This window comes from Thermobia domestica, chromosome 5 (assembly GCF_964235325.1).
Source record: "Thermobia domestica chromosome 5, izTheDome1.hap1.1, whole genome shotgun sequence".
NCBI classification, from domain to species: domain Eukaryota; kingdom Metazoa; phylum Arthropoda; class Insecta; order Zygentoma; family Lepismatidae; genus Thermobia; species Thermobia domestica.
The window spans coordinates 312,010,375-312,031,045 of NC_137458.1; the positions used below are offsets into that span (position 1 = coordinate 312,010,375).

A 20,671-nucleotide genomic window follows, 5' to 3' on the forward strand; every position below is an offset into this window, starting at 1 on the left:
TTACCTCCTTTGCCTTATAAACCTTAAATTTAGCATTTCATCGACGTATTTATCTTGCGCTCAACAACTTCGACGTGGTACATAGAAAAGCTGCCTTAACTTGCTTCATCGAAACCTTTTGTCTGTTGTACAACGTGATTAAGATCTCTTTCTTTAATAAGCATTTTCATATTTATGACTCAATAAATGTTTGTTAAAACGGCAAACACAGCGTGACGGAAAACACGCTTAAAACACTAGATTTAAAAGCTAGAAGAAATTTTTCGTATACGTACAGTACATGCACATAGTGAATATTACTGAAGAGTACTGGCTATACTGTTGACAGGAAATTTTCGTCTTTCTTTTTTTTTCTTTTTCTTTCTTTCAAGATTGGCTACTACTGTGTGTACACTCAAGACAAAGCATTCAAGATCTATAGTTCTAACAAGTCTATCTAGTGTCGATGGATGTTATTAGCCAGAAATAACGGAAATGTTTTCTCAAGACTACGAAGTCACATATTGATAGCACTTTTATGCAAAAGTATCTTCTAAAACACTGAGTTTGTGTATAAAATGTTTACACTGCAATTTGCTACAGGATCAAACTTTTTCCTGTACTATAACAATCTCTCTCCTTCTTTTAATAAAAGAAGAAGAAGACAATGTTACAAAACAAAACAGAATGTTACTACGGATTGAGTTAAATTTTTCCATTTAATGCACCAAGAAGAATTTTATGGCTGTTCCCACAATGCCAATTTATCCCTTATCATCGACACCATTTTGTTGCAGTGTTTCTATTGCTAGTGTAGTCACAAATCCATATTTGCTCATTCTCTTCTTGTTGCGCAATTTATATATATATATATATATATATACATATGTGTTAAAACACGTGTTATATTATCTTATGCTACTTTAATTAATATTTGTTTATGTTAAAAATTACACAATGTATTGCATAGGTGACTGAACAAACAAGAGCAAAAATTTTTAACGGTAAGTACTTATCACGTATGATCACATCATATTAAGTTTGATTTGTGCATTTATACCTAAACCATATCCATCCTGTTATGCTATTGTTTCTTTTCTTTCTTCATGTATTTAGGGTCTATATCACAAATGCATATCAAATGATTGTGTGACTAATCTTTTTTTTTTTTCGCAATGATCATCACGACCTTATCTGATTAGCCTCTTGTGATTAGGATTTATGCTTTTGCACGAAAAGTTTGTTAATGTTTCCAAGATGGCTTCTGTCACTTAGCCACGGTGCGTTTGCTATTGCTAATTTAGGGGTGAGTTATTATGATTTTTTCTCAAGTTTGTTTATTACTTAAACATGGACAGAGATAACTAACCAGAACTAAAATGCAACTGACCGAAAACAAACAAATTCCTTCTGTGTTTATATCAGCAATCCTGATTGATCCTGAAGACTATCTCAACTTAACCCAAACAGTGTTGCCAAAATCTTAAAGCATAATTTATCTTAAATATGAATAGGTTTTAAAATAACTCCTTCGAAAAGAAAGAAATTTCCAGATTGCAAGTGCATGACAAAGTAGACTGTAAAAACATTCCAGATTTTATAATGGGGTATCTATATGGGAAGCCGTCATTCATCTTCGAAATTTTAGGCATGGTACCTTATGTTCATGCCAGGAGGCTGATTCCAAGGTTTGATATAACCTTACACTAATGTCCTCTAGAGATAATAGATAAGGATGCGCACAAGACAAGATTCGAGACTGTTTCGTCTCGAAAATGTGCTGTAAAAGTGATGACTCGGAAAATGTATATTTTTTTCTATTGGAAGAGCTGTGTCTCGACTCGAATTTTGTCAGGAAAATTCTGTCTCGATTCGTCTCGTGCGCATCCCTAATAATAGATGCAAACTAGGATCGTGATCGTTCTCATTTGCGCACAAATGACACTGTAAAAAGTACAAATCCTTCTACTATAATTTCCGATTTTTTTAAACGTCTTATGCTTATGGCAGGAGAGCTTATTCCAAAGTATGATGTAAAATAATATCCTCTGCAAATCATGGTTCCAAAGCAGAAAGAAAATCGTTTTCGTTGGAGTACAAATGCAATTGAAAAAATAAAATGCAAATCGCGACACGTTCTATGAGATCAACATAAATTGTCAAATTTTTAAAGTATCTTATGTTCATGCCAGGAGGCTGATTCCAAAGTATGATGTACACTATAGAAATAATAGTGCAAACCATAATGGTGACCGTTCTCATTTGCGCTTACACAACTTTGCGAGAAAGTAAAATAACTGCACTTTATCCATGCATGAGATCACTGGTGACTTCTGCTAACAACTTTCAGTTCATGCGAGGAATCTACCTAGTACGTATGATATATGAATATCAGGAAATTTAATGATGTAATTAATGTCAAGTCATAATTGATTTTTAAAAATGGTAAATGATAACATGAATGGAATGTATTATAGTGAACATTTCAGATTTGACCCTAATACTCTAATTAAGGACAAATTCATTACTTTCACACATTTCGTTGTGTCAGTGGAAAGATTATTTACATAAGAGAGAACACCGAAGTGCAGGGACGACATGGGAACAGCAATCAAAGTCACGCAAACAGTCACCATGCTGGTTTACAACTAATATTTATAAAGGGCATTATTGTCCATCATACGTTGGAATCCAGCTCCCTGGAATGAACATAACGTAACTAAAACAATTCGACAATGGGAGCCAGTCTCGTAAAAATGTCTCGATTTGCCGTTTATTCGCAATGTCATCTGTGCGCAAACGCGATCGATCACCATTCTATTTTGCAACTAATATTTCAGAAAGACATTATTGTTCTTCATATCTTGGAATTAGCTCCATAGCATTAAGATAAGACACCTAAAAACATCGACAATTAGGTAGTGATGAGCGCAACAGTCTTGGTCTTGCAGGTTTTGCAAGAGTCTTGCATGCAAGACCAAGACCAAGACCAAGACCAGAAATCCCGATGCAAGACCAAGACTCTTGCGCAAGAGTCTTGCACAAGTACCGACATTGGCTTCAGTAAAACTGCTGCTGGAGTGAATGTGTTCCCAATAGTTTATGCAGTCCGTGTGATTCGATCTGCCCCTACAGTATGTCCTTTTCTGAATTGGTTGTTCTCGTTTTGTGTAGATATTGCTCGCTTTCAAGCCAGATGTCGTCTTTCACCATGTGAGCTTTTTTGGTGTACAAACACCGTGTGCCTGGATTTTCTAGGCGTTTCCCCGTTTCCCTTCTACTTCGCTCGACATAAACGGAAACCAGTGATTCATATCTTGTAAACACAAGGACGAGAAGTTCAGTTGACGTTGCAAAGGTTTCAACTCCTGGATTGTTTCGCAAATTCAGTTCAAATTTGTCCCTAGCAAATCCGTCAAGATTGAGTCTAAATTTATGGAATATTATGTGTAAACCAAATTGAAAATAAAACATATTGTTCTGTCCAAACTTTAAAGAAATACAAAAAAGGGACAATAAAGGTGCTGAAGGCTAAAAGAAGTAAAAAAAAAAAAAAAAAATTTCTTAATTTAGCAAAAAGGTGCAACAAAGTGCGTTCATTTTAGTTCGTTTTATGTCCGGAAATGCATATTTTGAACTTTGGTTGTTTAACAACTACATTTTTAGAAAAGGTGCTGCACCTTAAAATCCGCTCTCCAGTTATAAGTATTGAAGCGTGGCGACCCATTAAAAAAAATAAAGGTCATTACCTATGTTGTACACTATCATCATACTCATACGAAGGTAAAACTATATTACAGTTAGAAACATTGTATTTCCGTTATTATTGGCGGATTGTAGAATTTATTATCCTCTATATCGAGAGTAAAATTTACCTATGAAAAGCATAAGATTTCTTAAATGCAGGACTTGCAAGACTCTTGCAAGCAAGGCCAAGACTAGATGTGCAAGACCAAGACCAAGACCCCCCCCCCCGGTCTTGGTCTTGGTCTTGCATTTGCTCATCACTACAATTAGGGTCAGTGTCATAGAAAGTGGCGCGATTTGCAATTTTTTGCAATGTCACTTGTTATCAAACGAAAACTGTCAACATTCTAGTTTGCAATTATTGTTTGCAGACGACATTAATGTGCATCATACGTTGGATTTAGTCTTGGAATGAACATAACGTATCTAAAAAAATCGATAGTGAGTGACAGCTTCCGATATACCCAGTGTTCGAAGGGGGAAAAAAAAAGCAAAGGCGGTATGTTTTATTATGATTTTGACTCAACATATATGTTATTTAAATATTGTCTTGATCACTGAAAAACCAGAGACGGTATGTCCTCATTACTGAAAAACCATAGGCGGTATGGCATACCACCCCATACCGTCTCACTTCGACCACTGCATATACCTCATTATAAAATGTGCAACGTGTTTACAATCTACGCTGTGACGCAACCCGGAAATTTCTATTTTTCCGAAGGATTTGTCATAAATTCTAAACAACTGCACCCTATTTCGGAATTAATTCCAAATTTCATTTTTAACCAAAACCCGTCAAGGATCCTTTATCATGGCCTTGATACCTTGGTACGTATTAGCTCAGAATTCTGAATATATCTACTAAACATATTACCTCGAAATTTTGTACATTTCTCGTCACAAGGAATTTGTGACTATATACAGGAAACATTTTTACCGCTCGAGGCCATTAAAAAGGTCGTACCTTTAAAACAAATTAACACCGGTGTAAAAAATGAAACAATGAAATGAATAATCAGTAATTAGGTGGAACGGGATAAAAATAAAATGTATACAATAAATAAATGATGTCATCATAATTCATAATATCACTTTCGAGACAAAGATGATAAAAATCGTGTAAACGTTCTTGAGATAAAGATGGACGAAAATATGTCTTGGTATGTCATATTACAAAAACGAATGCTCTGCTGACCTGGTGGATACAGGATTGTATATACAAAGACCAATGTTATATCAAATCCTGACGAACTAATTTATTGCATATCCTTAGGAGAACCATAATAACTAGAGCAACCCAAAAGCATAATAACAAATACACATATGGTTGGTACCTTAAACATGGTTGTGGTTGTCTAAGGATCCAGAAGAAACTAATTTTAAAAGAATAATTAAAGCATAATTTTAGAAAATAGAGCATAATTTAAAATATATTGTACAATTCTTGGAAAATTCTATTAGAACCATTCTTGGAAAATTCTATTTAACTGCAAGTTTAACATACAGTATTAATATTTTTTAAACCAATATTTACAATGCAAAACCTTTGAGAACATAACAATGCAACAATAAAAACCTTATTTTTATTTCTATAAACTTTTCGGAGTAATACTTTAAAGTGGAGAAAAGAAACAAGGAAAAGAAAAAGATAACAATGAATAAACAATAGTTTTCTTCTAAGTGTAACTGCGCAGTTATGTAAGATGATTCGACATGTACAAAAAGTGCACAAGAACTCCACACTGTATTGTTGTGTGTACCTCTTGTACTTGAGCACTTTCTGCACTTTTTGGTGGCATCTTTATCTTTCCTTATCTGTATATATGCACTTCTACGGCTCACACAAGTGATAGAAAAACTGACTCGAGTAAAGGATATCTCTTTATAATGGATTAACTAGAAAGTTAATTAAATATGAAAGAAACTGGTTGCAAAAAGTATTAATAAATAGATCAAGATATTTAGAATATTTAATGTATAGTAAATATAACACATTATACACGATTATTGTAAGACAGTGATTGAGTGTCCACCTCCTTTCTAACTTGCACATGCCTGACTAAGAAGATGGCTGTGTAGATTGCGTAGATGAATATATTGCTAAACGAACGCTATATCTAAGTCAATTCTATAGGGTGTAAATGTAAAAGAGCAATAGATGATGCTACCAGTGATGGATCTAGCTCGAGGCCTACACCCCCCAGTTTTTTGAGTGATAAAAATAATTTAATCTACTATTTATGTATAATATTTTTGAAAGTTTATTATATATATATATATATATATATATATATATATATATATATATATATATATATATATATATATATATATATATATATATATATATGTAGACTATCTTTTCGAGGGTCAATTCTGATACATTATTTAGTAATATAAATTATATTCACATCTTTGTGTGTTTTCCTGCGTTTTTCCAACTTTGCAACCAGATCATGCATCATTAGGTTCTTTAAACTCTCGAAAATCCTTCCTTGGATCAAATTTTGTCTCGTTATGGGAGTTAGTATCATAATCAGCGATTTATTTTCTTCTTTTTTTTTTTTGTCGAGTTTTAGTATATTTATATGTTGACCCGTTTGTAAGTACGGCCCTGAATATATGGTAAAAATAGTAATGAAAATATGTCTTTAACACTTGATCAGTGTATAAGTACTTTTATGTATGAAGATATAACTACTGAACATGTGCTCACAGGACTTTATACATATGTCGACAGTAATTATAACGGTCAATAATTTCACACAAAACAATAGAGTGAAGAAGCGTATCTAATGTATAATGATCAGTGTATCGGAGAGCATTGTCATATTTTTAAATTTTTCGACCGCATTTTTTTTCTTTTTTTTTCACATCAGCGGCTACCTTTGTAGCTTAAAGGAGAGACAGAATATGTTCAGCTGATCGATTGTATAGGAATTAATTAAAACAAGCGAGAAAACTTCTAAAGAACCCACGGAAAATATATTGTTTATTACAAGATTATAAGTTCTTAAATCAATCCAGAAATAATTAAACCAGCTAGTTTAACATGGTATCATAAACATACTGTGAGCTACGTATCTGACAAGGAAAGGGCCCGAATGGGGTACTCGAGTTGCCAAACAACAAGTATCAGATATGAAAGAGGATGGGAAACTATGTACATACGCAAATTTATAGCGGCTGAGGGCAACATGGAGAAGCATGAGAGCCGGAAGAAATATGGCCGAACATAGGACTCAACAACACAGAAATCTAAGGAATTACTTATTCCGCAAGTGAATGGCTACAGAAATGAAGGTCAAATGTTAAGTAGAGGATGCATAAGATGTGCTATATGTTGGGGAACATGAACTTCGTGGACGCCATATTGAAAGTATCCATCTGAAATTTGGATTCACAATGTAAGAGAAAATGTACGTCATGTGGCGTATCAAATAGCACTGAAAGTTTACCAGGAGTTCATTGGTGTCAACCATTCTGTAGTAACTCTATTCTGAGTTGAGAATTAACATGAAAGTCGTGAGGGGATATTTGCACAAACATCGAAATAACCTGTTTGCCATTCGGTGCATTGGCAAGATACAAGACAAATGACCAGCAATATTTACGTGCAAAAAGCGACACGTGCCAGTGTGTTCTAATGAGCATGTGGAAAATCATATATGCTGTAAACCATGTGCAACATGTTGGCACGGGATGTGCATCTAGAAAAAAGAGTACAAAGAGTATTTGCACATACAAAGAGTTGCTAATGTTCCAGTGTTAAAGATGGATAGTCACCGTCACGTTAAAACACCCGGAAGAAATGAGGGCTGGGGATTACAAATACAATTATTACGATGTGGTTTATCATATATCATCGCATATGCAAGTATACTAATTAAGGTGCATACCAAGCTATGACGGACAGTTGATGTAAAGAGTATCTATAAGAATGTAATGAAAGCACAAGAGCTGTTCACAGTGTCCACGCTTGAAGAAAAAAACAGGTATTATTATTGTCTGATTCTGCTGACAATCCGATGATGTTTCATAACCAAAACAAAAGGCCATAAAGTCTGGAATTTTCCTGGATGCTCTTCAAAATATCCAGCCATGTAGAAGGCATGTTTGAAACTGGTAACCGGGCTGCACTAAACTGGAAGTAAGTAAATACTTGGGGATGAATGAAGTTGTCACGACACCATACATGAAACCCATCAATATGTTACACAGCATCTGTGATAATCCTCACGTACTGTTTGTATGTGCTAAAGAATCCAACGTCGAGAGGTTGAATACGTCCAGGGATTAGGCCCGTAACCAGCTCCAAAATGTAAAGGGGAGGTGGCGATCCTATCATATTATAGTTCATTTGCAAGCCTACCATGAAAATTTTAGGGGGTCAGTAAAAATCTAGGTAGGACCCGGCCCCCAGTCCCAGTGGATACGTACCTGGGGGTTATCAGGTTCTTGCGAAAGTCAATATTATCTGGACCAGTAGAATGTATCATCTTTGTTACACGACAAGGAATAAACCAACAGCAAGATGAGATTCTCGTGTATATGTGACCAAAATACTTCCTGAAGAAAAAAAAAAAACTTCAAATCATCTTTGCACATATTTGCTGATTTTCTAGCAAGTGCCTTCATATTCGAAGGGATGTCAGGCATCGTTGCAGAGAATTGACGATCTTTGACAATCTTTCCCTTACTCTCAACTATTCTGCATATAAACACAGTTTTCCTTTGGTCCGTATGGAAACCAGAGTTCTGCAAGCTCTAGATTTTGCGTCATACTAGTGAGACTCATAGAGTTTCTATGCGTTCTTTTTCCAAGTCACTTCTCAACTCACAATAGAGTTACTACAGAATGGTTGACACCAATGAACTCCTGGTAAAAAATTTAGTGCTATTTGATATGCCACATGACGTACATTTTCTCTTACATTGTGAATACAAATTTAAGATGGCTACTTTCAATATGGCGGCCACGAAGTTCATGTTCCCCAACATATACCACATCTTATGCATCCTCTACTAAACATTTGATCTTCATTTCCGTAGCCATTCACTTGCGGAATGAGTAATTCCTTACATGTCTGTGTCGTTGAGCCCTATGGTCGGCCATATTTCTTCCGGCTCTCATGCTTCTCCACGTTGCTCTCAGCCGCTATAAATTTGCATACGTACATAGTTTCACACCTTTTTTCATATTTGATACATGTCGTTGGGCAACTCGAGTACCTCATTCGGACCCTTCCCTGGTGAGAAGTTACTACACTAGAGTTCCGAAAATTCAGCACTCGATAACGCGGCAGTTCGGAACTCGGTCAAATCCTGGCAGGACGAGAAAATCCCGCGCGTAGACCCGCTCAAGCTCATTGTCTTCGTGCGTCTCTCCCATCTTCCCGAATTCCTTTTTCTCACATCACATTCCCAGCCCTCCACCACTGTCTATACAGTGTGTAGTATTAATATTTACTTTCATGTATAGTAAAGGTTCTATGTCTTCATAAATTACGTACTTTTCCTCTGTAATTGGGCAGTTTATTCTCTATTATATTCTCAAGCAACCAATAAAAAAAAATACAGTACTGTATTTTTTGACGAAACATTGCTACTTATTTTTTTAAACTCTACTCCCGATAAACCGGCATTTTCACAAACTCGGCCATCCTTCGATCTACATTAGACCGAGTTTTCAGAACTCTACTGTACCTGAAACCAGTAATGCCAACTCATGGGAAATAACTCATTTTGTGGGATTTTTTTTTTTTTTTTTACAATTTCTTGAATAGGGATAAAGGTAATTTTCGTAGAAATTGACAAGATATGTTTCTCATATATTTGCTTAATCAACGGCAACAAAAAATTCTTAATAGGTTGGAAGTAAACTAATGAGTATACTATAGGCGTTAAATCAGTGCTAATTGTCAAATTTTGTTACTGTAAAATGTATGCTAATATGGAAGGATTTACGCAGTGGTTTGAGAATTGCAAAAGAAGAAGAAAGATAGTACCATCTAAACACACAGAACATAATAACCTGAGAATGTAGATTGCTTAGTTTCGTTACGTTCCATAATAGACAACACCACGAAAGCGTGCATAAAATATGAAGTTCTGACAGCAACATCGATTTGTTTTCGTCAAAATTTTCAAGTATTTCTTGCAGTTATGGAAGATACTTTTCCATAAACTATTTGATAAGCATAGAAGATTCGGAATTTAAGGATATTTCACTCACATATTAAAGTGAATTACTTGTTGTAGTTTCACTTTTTATATTTTATAAGTTTTGAATTTTTATAATGAAGTTAGTGCAGAAATCCAACAGCAAATTGAGAATTCCTGCCTCTCAAGATGGGATATTTTAACTTTTCAAGTTGGCAACAGTGGCTGAAACAAAAAAATGAAATGAAATCTTTCAGTTTTAAGTCCCACGCTTATGCCGGTTAGGCTAAAGGAGACAGTGATGACGACAAATTAATGAAATGGTGGAATGGAGAAAGTGGGAGGAAACGGGAGAACCCCGAGGAAATCCACGCATACGGTGTTTGTCTACCACAAAGTTTACTTGGCGGGGGTTGGGACCGAACGCAGGACCCCAAGCACCAGAGGTGAACGCTCTACCACTGAGCCACCGTTACTGACTGAAACTAGTATTAGGAGGAGATATAGGAGTGGTTTAATGCATTACTCTACATTTGCCAGAATATAAAAGCTTAAAAATCAGTAGACCTAAATATAGAACAGTTTACATTTATATATACAGGGTAGGCACAAAGTCACTTTCCCGAAAATAAGTACGGAAAGACAAGAAATAAGCGTCCAACCGTTTTTCTTATTTTTTGTACTAGAACTAAAATTACTGTTGGCTGATACTGGTAACTATATGTTTCCGTACGTGTTTAGTATAAAAGTGGTGCCGTGAAGTTGTGCTGAGTAGTACAGGTGTTGAGATGAATCGAAACTTAACAAGAGGACAACGTGTTTTCGTGCTGCAAGCTTAGTCGAAATATAACAAAAACACAAATGTGGTGATACCAGACTTCAGGAGATTTCCAGTTATCGATCCATAGTCATGTCAAGCTATGAAAACCTTAAACCAGCGATTCGAGGCTAAAGGTTCTGCGTATGATTTACCGCGAAGCGGACCACCACGAATTGTACGAAATAAAGGAAACACTAAACTTGTTGCTCAGAGTGTGTATCTAGCTCGAAGAAGTCTATCAGAAGGCGGGCACGAGACCTGGGAATGGCACGTATAGAAAGCGCGTCCAGACGATAGCCAGTCGGGAGACTTTGAATTTAGCACAATGAAGCCGTTATAACGTTTGTGGTCCCTTTGGAAGAAGACAAACCTAAACGTTGCCTTCCTTTCCCTCGGTCCCTTTTCTCTCTCCCTCCCTTTCTCAACCATCCATGTCTCTAACCAAGGATCTTATAAAATAGAGGATCTGCCCTTACAACAAAATGTTGAAGCCATACGTCACAGTTTCGCCACCCCTACTCTGCCCACTCCTCCCAATAGGATCGCAATGTTTTGAGCCAACAATCATGGCGGAAACAAAAGTGAACAATCAGACGATGGCTGAAACGGGAGTAGCCAATCAGACGTGGCTTCATCGATTTAATAGAATGAAGATACATATGGGCAAATCCTCTATTTATAACATCCTTGTCTCTAACAGTGTATGGGGGGGAGGTTTTGTCAGAGAAAAAATATCGTTGACAAAGATTTGGCAACAGTTTGTGTTCAGTTTATTGCCTGTCAGGTACTTTTCAAGGGGGAGGAAAACCAAACAGGACAGTATGAAAAGAAACCGCACACGGAGGCGCCACCCTTTTGTGAGCAAGTGGCTGTCTTTAGATCGAGGCTACTAAATCTCTTTGAGGAACATGTTAAAGGATTTGAAGATGAAGCCTTACCAGCCAAAGCTTCTGCAACCATTGCAAGAATGTGATCCGAACCGGCGAGTTGAGTTCTGTAACTGGTTTCTCATTTTGAACGAAGCTGACATCGACTTCCGGAAACGAATTTTGTAGGCAGATGAGGCCTCATTTAAGATGAATGGTCGCGTAAATAGACACAGTTGTGTTTATTGGAGCGATACCAACCCACACGTAATTGTGACAAAAGAGATAAAAGTCACTAGTGTCACTATTTGGAGTGGTAATGATATAGATCCATCCATTTTTAAAGAACCTGTTACCGGTGACACATACCTTCAGATATTGCAGGAGTTTTTAGTCTAGAACTTGAACATAACCCTCGTTGCGAAAACATTCAGTTCACATGGCAACACGATGGACTCCTCCTTAGTTGTGTGAGTTTGTTTTTCTTTCTTTCTTTAATCAACATTTCGATGAATGCATTTTACCAACATTTTCAGCAGCAATATGAGCCTCTGTCGTCAAATGATCGATAATACGTTCCAATTCTTTCTGACCATCGCATCTTATTCCATTAGCAATTGGTACTCTACCATTTTTGAGAATATTTGCGCTTCTTGAATATGTCTGAAACAAGTTTTGAATCTAATACCAGAGCGTTTACCAACTTTCACTTTTCCAAATCAGGGACACGTTTGATGTAACCAAGAAACATCCAACTGAGATCCTTTACATCATTGAAAATTTTTCACCTGTGAACCTGAACGTTGTGAGGAATCGACAATTGCGTCGCAATCGGAACGATAGCTTCTTTCTTGTACTTGCGTCTGTTCAACCGAATGAAACTGATTACTGTAGTATTCGGTGACGGAATATCTTTCACTGCTTTCTTGAACTTGCAAGATGGCTCGGTTTCATCGGGTTTATCTGGCTCTAGTGGAAGTATTGGCAGTGTTATTTCTTTAAGGTGGAAAAAGGCTGTGATTTTTTTGACATACTGGTAGTAGTTGGTACAATCCGCGGCAAAAAACCTGCAACATGAGCATATAAGTTTATTGTGAAATGACGAAGTCTTTTGCTCCAAAATAAGTGTGCACGGGAGGAGGCCGAGGTTTATCCTGGCATGATTCGTTCCACTTGGACGTTATGTTCATTCCCTGTGCTGTTAGGCGTAGTTTCACAATAAACTTACATCCTCATGTTGCAGGTTTTTTGCCGCGCATTGTACCAGTAATGTATTGAAAATTCAAACAAACAAATTAGAACTGGAGTCACTGTCGAAAGTCACAGTTACCGTCAACAGGCAAAAACAAATTCAAAAACAACGCTGATCGCCATAACAGACGCAATTACATCGTTATCAATAATAATAAACAAGGAGTAAATCAAATTTTTCTCAAAGACGACGTCAATTTGCCCGCACATTAGCTGTTCACTAGGCGACACCTGCTCGTAATTAGGTGACACTTTTGCCGCCTAGTTATACCTTATTTTATGCACTGCAAAAGGTACAAAAAGAAGCAACTCAATATACTTCCAATATTAAATTATACACTAGAGGTAACCTACTATACGGCAGAAAGTACAATAATAATAATAATAATAATAATAATAATAATAATAATAATAATAATAATAATAATAATAATAATAATAATAATAATAATAACCACCTATTTTGATCTGGGACTGATCTTTTAAGTCTATCGTCCTACAACTAAGCTTCGGGCAAAGGGAGATGGTAGTAATGAGCTAGGTGATTATAATGAAACGAAGAAAGTGGGAGGAAACAAGAGCGTCCTGAAAGAAACCACTCACATGGTATTTTTTCTATCGAGGTGACCATTTAGCACTGACTGCGCTCAAAAATGAGCCCCATTCACCACGGACAAAACTCACCTGTGAATGCATTAAATTCACCCCATTTTTGATTGAATTAATTGCAAACAGAAAAGTCTGAAAATAAGATACAATTTATTGCATAAAATCGAATAATTTTCACGAAAGTTATCACGGAATTATTATTATTTTTTTTATAGAATACCGAGGGAGGGAGAGTAAATCAATCTCTCACTTTTGAATTTAACTTCATATAGTGGGAAGGCTTCTGAAGTCTCGGTAACCACCGAACATTAGTGGGTTCCACTAGTCTCAGGAACCCCACCTAAGGCGAGGTCTGTAATGGTGAAAGTTACATCACTAGCCGTACTGCATATTTTCTTATATTGTTTTAAATAAGGAAACTTCAAAGTTTAGGGACACTCACCCCTGGCCTAAACGGGCTCGGGCCATAAGGTTTTAAAACATACAAGCATATTTTTAGGGCCGTTTCGGGCCTAACTTTGTAAATATACCGTCCAACGATATTTATGAGAACGTTCTTTCTGGGGAACTTTTAATCACAACTGCAAAATTAATCCTCAAATTGTCGTAAATAAAAAACAATTTTGCGTTCATTATTAAGTTTCTGTAATTCGTGCTTATTTTGGGCCCATTGGATTATCACAAGGCTCGGGCCTAAAGGCTAAAACATATCTCGGACTCGGGTCAGATTTCTCATTATCAACTCACGGGCCGGGCCGGGATCTGTCAAAAAATTCCGGACCGTACGGAACTCTACTGTTTACCCGCTAATTCTCCGTCATTTTTACCGCAACCAATGGGGGGGGGGGCAGAATACTATTAAAGCACAGAATAAATACGTCACATTGCAGTAATTAATTTTGAGAGGTTTAACGTCCTACGATTATGCCCTTCAGCCTAAGGGAGAATTATTTCGGGAAGTGTCCAAGATTATAAGTGGGGTTCAAATTTCATATGAGGAGAAATTATATTAAAATTTGTAAATATTATGCCTAACATTAGACAAAATTTACAGAAAAGTCGGGAGGAAACTCGTCCGAACCCCCAAGAACCAAGGTCTATGCGTACATCCCTGCTTATCAAAATCAAGTTGAAAATTTATTTGTTGGATTATTGTATGAATATGTTCAAACGGGGTGGATTTTACCTCTTAAGCTCGATGGATAAAACCCCAAACTATTTTGCTATTTCTTCAAATTGAAAGAATACATATTACAAATTTTATTAAAATCAGAGTTTTATGAGAGTTATCATGTCATGGATGGATGGACACTCACTAGTCAGACAGACACAATCTACTCAAAAAGCCGATCGACTTCTACGATAGAAACTTCGTTAATGCTCGCTTGAATAAATACAGAACAGCGTGCTTTGCTATTAGTGGCGTATTTTTTTTGGGGGGGGGGACTTCCGGGCTTAAGCCCTCCCGAAATCTTACTATAGTAAAATATATGAAATATCTTGCAGAATTTTCACATTTTCAGGCAAATCCCCCGCCCCGAAAGTTAGCAAAGCCCTCCCCGAAACAAAATCGTAAATACGACACTATTTGCTATATATCCTTGTACTGGAGTTCCTCCAGGACAGTAAATAACATTTTAGAAGAGTAAATTAGTTTTCCTGAATCAACTGCCAATCTTGTATTAGAAAATAAATTCATTTAAGTATAGATTTGCTGTAATGGATTGTATTGCCTCTGACTGTTCGTCATTCTCGTTTGTATGTAAGTACCTTCTGTATTGTTAATACAGAAGGTTGAGGCAGCGCTTAAACCACAAAATCCCACTGTAGTTGCTCCCTTTTGTATATTGTGTGATTTAAAATTTTTGTTTGGCCAATTACTGCATGCTCATTACTGCACTTTAAAGAAACATGGTCAATCAATCTTATCGAGTAATCGTAACTCTCTTAAGATTGAATTGTAATCGTTCTCGGATTACTATAGGTAGCAGCGGGGCCAAATGTTAGGATACAAATTTAAATTGAAAATACTTATCTCACATTGATAGGAAAAGAGGCTAAACTCCACACAGACAAAGAAACCGAACAAAAAAATTCTACTAGAAGATAATGTTAAAAAAAATCTTGTAAACTAATCATTATAGCTGTGGAAATATTCAAGATTGCCAATAAAACTCAACTGACCAAAGCAATATATAATTTTTATAGGGATGGGCACGAGCGAGTTTTCTTTGAAATTCGACTCAGCTCGTCTCGAAACAGATATCTTTAAGCTCGGCTCGAAAAATTTTCTCCAACTCGACTCGAATTCGGGTTGAGTTTCGAGTCTAGTCTAGCCAAATCGAGCCAAATCCTGTGTAGTTTCAAGTACTCAATCCTGTGTGTAGTCTTCAATTATTCTACATAAACAATATAATTATTATCAATGTTACTACTTCTACTATAGTATTATTATTATTATTATTATTATTATTATTATTATTATTATTATTATTATTATTATTATTATTATTATTATTATTATTATAAGAACACTGTGTATAAACATGAAAGATAGCCGGTTTGTGTCTGAATACTAAAAATTATTTGACTACCAACTCGGTGGTCGTGAAGTCTAGGAGGCAAGCACATCGTTCATGAGGTTCTCAGTTTCAGTTCCGAAGTAGCAAGTATTCGAGCTTAAGCCAGAATTTGTTAAAAGTTATAGGACGCCGGCCAAACATGTTCAAAATTGCTCGACCTGGGTTTAGGGTTGTCAACGGCTCGGCTCACAGCTCATTCACTATTGAGCCGAACCGAGAAGTAGGGATGCGCACGAGTCGATACATGTCTCGAATTTCGACTCGAATTCGAGACGAGATTCGAGTCAAAACACACTATGTAAAATTCGAGATGAGTCGAGACTACTCGTAAAAATCTTGATTCGACTCGAATGTCTCGAAAATCTTTGCATATTTTTAAATATTATTTCGAAGAAACTAATCACCCAGAAGCAGCTATTTGCCTTGAAATCAATACCGTAAAAGCATTTATTACTTTGAGAAGATAGAGATCCTCGTCACATATAGGCTCGCTGCTGAGAGGGACGTTAAACTCAAAATTAACTCAACCTAATAGTTAACCTTTCGCCAGTGAGCTTTAATTTTCATCTCATTTAGTTAACTGAAATTAATAATTATGTCATGATATTTGATAGTACTTTAAATATACTAACAATACTTGAGTATCTATCCAGATATCTAATTTGTATAACACTGTTGCGGTAAAGTGAACTTCATAAATTGTCTAAGTGAGCAATTGGCAGTCTATAGTAATTTAATATAATTATAGTTATAGTCCTTTTGGTCCCATGAACGCAATAGGCCTATATAATGACTTCTAAATTATTTATTTCTGCAATTAATTTGTTGAGTATATCATAAGTAACAGAATATATATATATATATATACTGCTTTGGTCAGTTGGAGTTTTATCAGCAATGTTAAAATGTGAAGACGAATGTCGCTCATGGGAATGGAGAAGAGTTGTGACTCTTGCCCTAGTTGTCGCTAACATACTTGAACTTCTAATTTGATAATTTAGAAAAAATATAAATTAAAATGAATTTATGTATTTTGCTTTGTATGTATGTTTAGTTACTGGTTAATTTATATTGGACTTCCGAAGAGAGACATCAAAAGAATCTTATGATCGTGTCTATAGCGACAACTCCCACTCACGACCCCTCTTCAGTTTTATTAGAAATAAGAAAAGAAAGGGTGAGAATTAAGAGAAGAAGGTAGGAGAAAAGGAGGAAAAGGAGAAAGGAAGAAGGAACTAGGGATGTAGGATTACTGGATAATGATGAAAATATGGTAAAGAAACTCGAATAGTTATTGAAAAGGGTGATTCATATCCGACTGTTATTATTTGAGAATCAATTCTGAAATGATCGTGAAGAGACACATGTTCTCATACTACCCCGATTTGGATCCGGGCAACTGCACACATGAGAGTTGCCCTGACTCAGCCCAGGTGACGAGAAGTTTTAATTTAATCATTTATCTGTATTTTCCGAATGTTAAATAACCTTTATCCAGAATCTGAATATCCATGGAGGAGATCGAACACACATTTGAATTAGCCAAGAAAAAAAATCCAAAGTGATTTACACATTTTCCACAAATAGAAGTTTTCGAGATTTTTTTGAACATACTGTCGTTATTCACGCTCATCCTGTTATTTTGGCTTTCTTCCCAGAGCCGATTTAGAATAATTTAGAGTTAGTTATCTTTCATGACCTCGGCCATACACAATACATATAATATACTATTACACACATATTATAAACACTACCGTCATAAATCAATATTAAATGCTACCACTTAAAACTAAATTTGTCATTCATTCACGCACATGCACATACATACATTACAATGTATTGACATAGGTAAACCAGTTTAAAAGAAACTATCATCTAGCTACAGTTGGTGAACATTTATTACATCTATTGAGAAATTAAACACTAAATGTTAAGAACATGCAAGTAAGTATACCATAAATGTATCATTCCACATATAATATTGAATTACAGCAATGTCGATACATATATTTGTTAGTAACAGATAGATTAAGGGGAAAAAATAATTATTTAAATTTTGGCAAAATAAGATGTAAATCTTTCTATAATATTGCATTAAAAAAAAATTAAATGATAGTTAGAATGAATTTGTATCTCATATATATATAAAACTAAAAGAAAAAATAATTCAACGAGTCCTCGCTCGTACTTTCAGTGAAGTCACACGTATTATCAAAGCACCCTTTTGATGTCCTTGCATTTAACTTCATTTTATTTAGACGTACACACATGAGATCATGTTTATGAATCGTAAACGACACATACTAAGTCTGTAGACGTATTTGTCTGTTCATTTTTCCATTTCCGGTATCAAGAGAACAAAGTTTTGTCACTAATATCACGGTGACTACGTCACTTATCGGGTCATTTCAGTTATTAACTCGTTCATTGACCAGCTTTAAATCACTATCGCCTTATATCACAAGGCGCACATATTTGTAGTCATATTCGTACAACGTATTAAAAAACGAGAATTTTCTAGGTCCAAAGGGATTTCTCTTTTGTATCAAGAACTTGCTTACTGAGGTGGAACATTGTTCAGGTTTAAGGATTCGTATATAATGGATAAAATTGAAACGTAGTGGTACATAAGGAGTTCGGGCTTATAAACTTGAGGGTATATTTGCTGATAAATTAGGGTTACGATTAAATTAGGGTTGGAACCTAAAAAATATTACGACCTGCCTTAATCCCATGCTACGTGCATTTAGGATAATAACAGAAGATGTTAATAGTTACATATATTACTTAATAATATTACAAAATGTGAAGGAAATTATCTAACATGCGGTGGTATTTTAAAATTTAAATTTTATATTCGTCGGATGTTTCGAAACTATGGCAACCAACGACCGTTCCGGGTAGGTACAGCGGGGGACACTTCTAAATGGTACACCCATATGGAGATTTACGGCTAAGGTGTACCATTTAGAAGTGTCCCCCGCTGTACCAAGACCATTTTACATATATTTGTTACTCATTTCAACATTAAACATTTTACTTTAATATCATATTTATATTCCACACGTATTTATATCTCAACATACATATACGCAATAATCATTTAAACTTTCGAATTAATAACCCCGACAAATATTTTTTTTAGGTTTCAACACTTCACATAAAGAAAATCCGATTATATAACATATTCGACTGATTAACCGCGCATAATGAGAAACATTATATTCTCAAACATTCTGTTTAAAAGAGTGGACATTTAATGTGCATGACAGGCACATAAACGTAGAAAATATAGTTATAACTGACTTTAAAAATGTTAACAGTACTTTTGGGCCCAAACGACTACGACAACATTCACCTTTATGGTAACCAATGGAAACGAAAATAGAAATGACTGCTAGTCCAACGTAGAATTCCGAACGGATAATGATAAAAGAAACGAAAGCAATATGCAATCGTATAATAATGAACTATCGCTCGCTATCGCGGTGGGTCAAAATGTGATAGAAAACGATCCCTTGATATTCAACATCAACAAATACCTCCACAAACCGTGTCTCGCAACATCTCAGTTGGTAATTCAGGTTCAAATGATATATATTAAATGATTGATATTTGTCAAGTTCAAAACTAGGGGGAGGTTGAAATTTTTTTAAAAAAAATCTTGAAGTGAATAGAGATAGACAGAGATGAGAAGAGAAAAAAAGCGGCGCATCAAAAGGAAATACACTAGTACACTAAATGCTACAAAGATAAATGGTCGAATTTAGACATATGACAATTCACAGCCAAATATACTTTTATATGCCGAAAAACAGGCGGCCTACTAAATACGTGGCCTATATATATATACCCAAGTCCAAGACAAATCTGTGTCCAGAATAAAATTTTAACAAAGACAAGGGCTTTGTAGAAATCTTATTATGCGCGGTAGCCGGTCAATACCATTGGGGACATCGGCCCTACCGGAAGGTCAGTGTGGTCTCTAATTTAGAATTTCTAAATAAAAAAAAATATCCCACCCGTCAGGGATTGAGAGAAGTTTCGAGTGAAGTATGGAAAAAACGAATAAAGTCGATAAAACAGAAGAAATCATAACAGGGACATGGAAAAAAATTTAAAAAAATAATTAAAATAAATTTTAGACTAGTAAATTATCTGCCAAATCCTTACTAGTCACTCCCAGTCCGCAAGATTCACTACATTTTGAGGGGTCAACTAATTTCAAAACATTATAACTAGAAGTAGAAGAAGTGAAAATTTATGGACATTGGGATTTTGGACGTTCTGGTACAGTATAACGAAATTCTACTGTAATAAATTTTCTATATTATTCAATCTTATCCACTTCGTCACCTCTTCGAATACTAGTGAACTTTGTTTAATCAGGTGACGCGAAAAAAATTCAAAGTTGCAGAGTAGTATCGCAAATGTAAGATGAATGCATATATTTAAACTGTACTAATTCTGCAAACAGGAGCAGAGGCGGATCTAGGACGGACTTCTGGGGGGAGCGGTGGGTTGTAATGTTGCTACTTAGAGCTACTTTTAAGAGATCCAAACTCTGTTTTACTTATATATAAAATAGGAAAGTCTCCCCTTCTGTCGTGGTGGTCGCCCCCTGGATCCGCCCCCTAGTTAGGAGTAGTACA

General features: G+C 35.7%; 1 protein-coding gene across 1 annotated transcript in view; it reads left to right on the forward strand.

The window, feature by feature from the left end:
• The first annotated feature begins 1,182 nt into the window (after positions 1-1,182).
• The window catches only part of LOC145684962 (clotting factor G beta subunit-like), a 163,444-nt gene continuing 143,955 nt past the window's right edge, over positions 1,183-20,671 (forward strand). The window contains exon 1 of the mRNA XM_081757314.1: positions 1,183-1,285. The gene's annotated coding sequence lies outside the window, so the exon portion shown is untranslated. The remainder of the gene's footprint in view (positions 1,286-20,671) is intronic.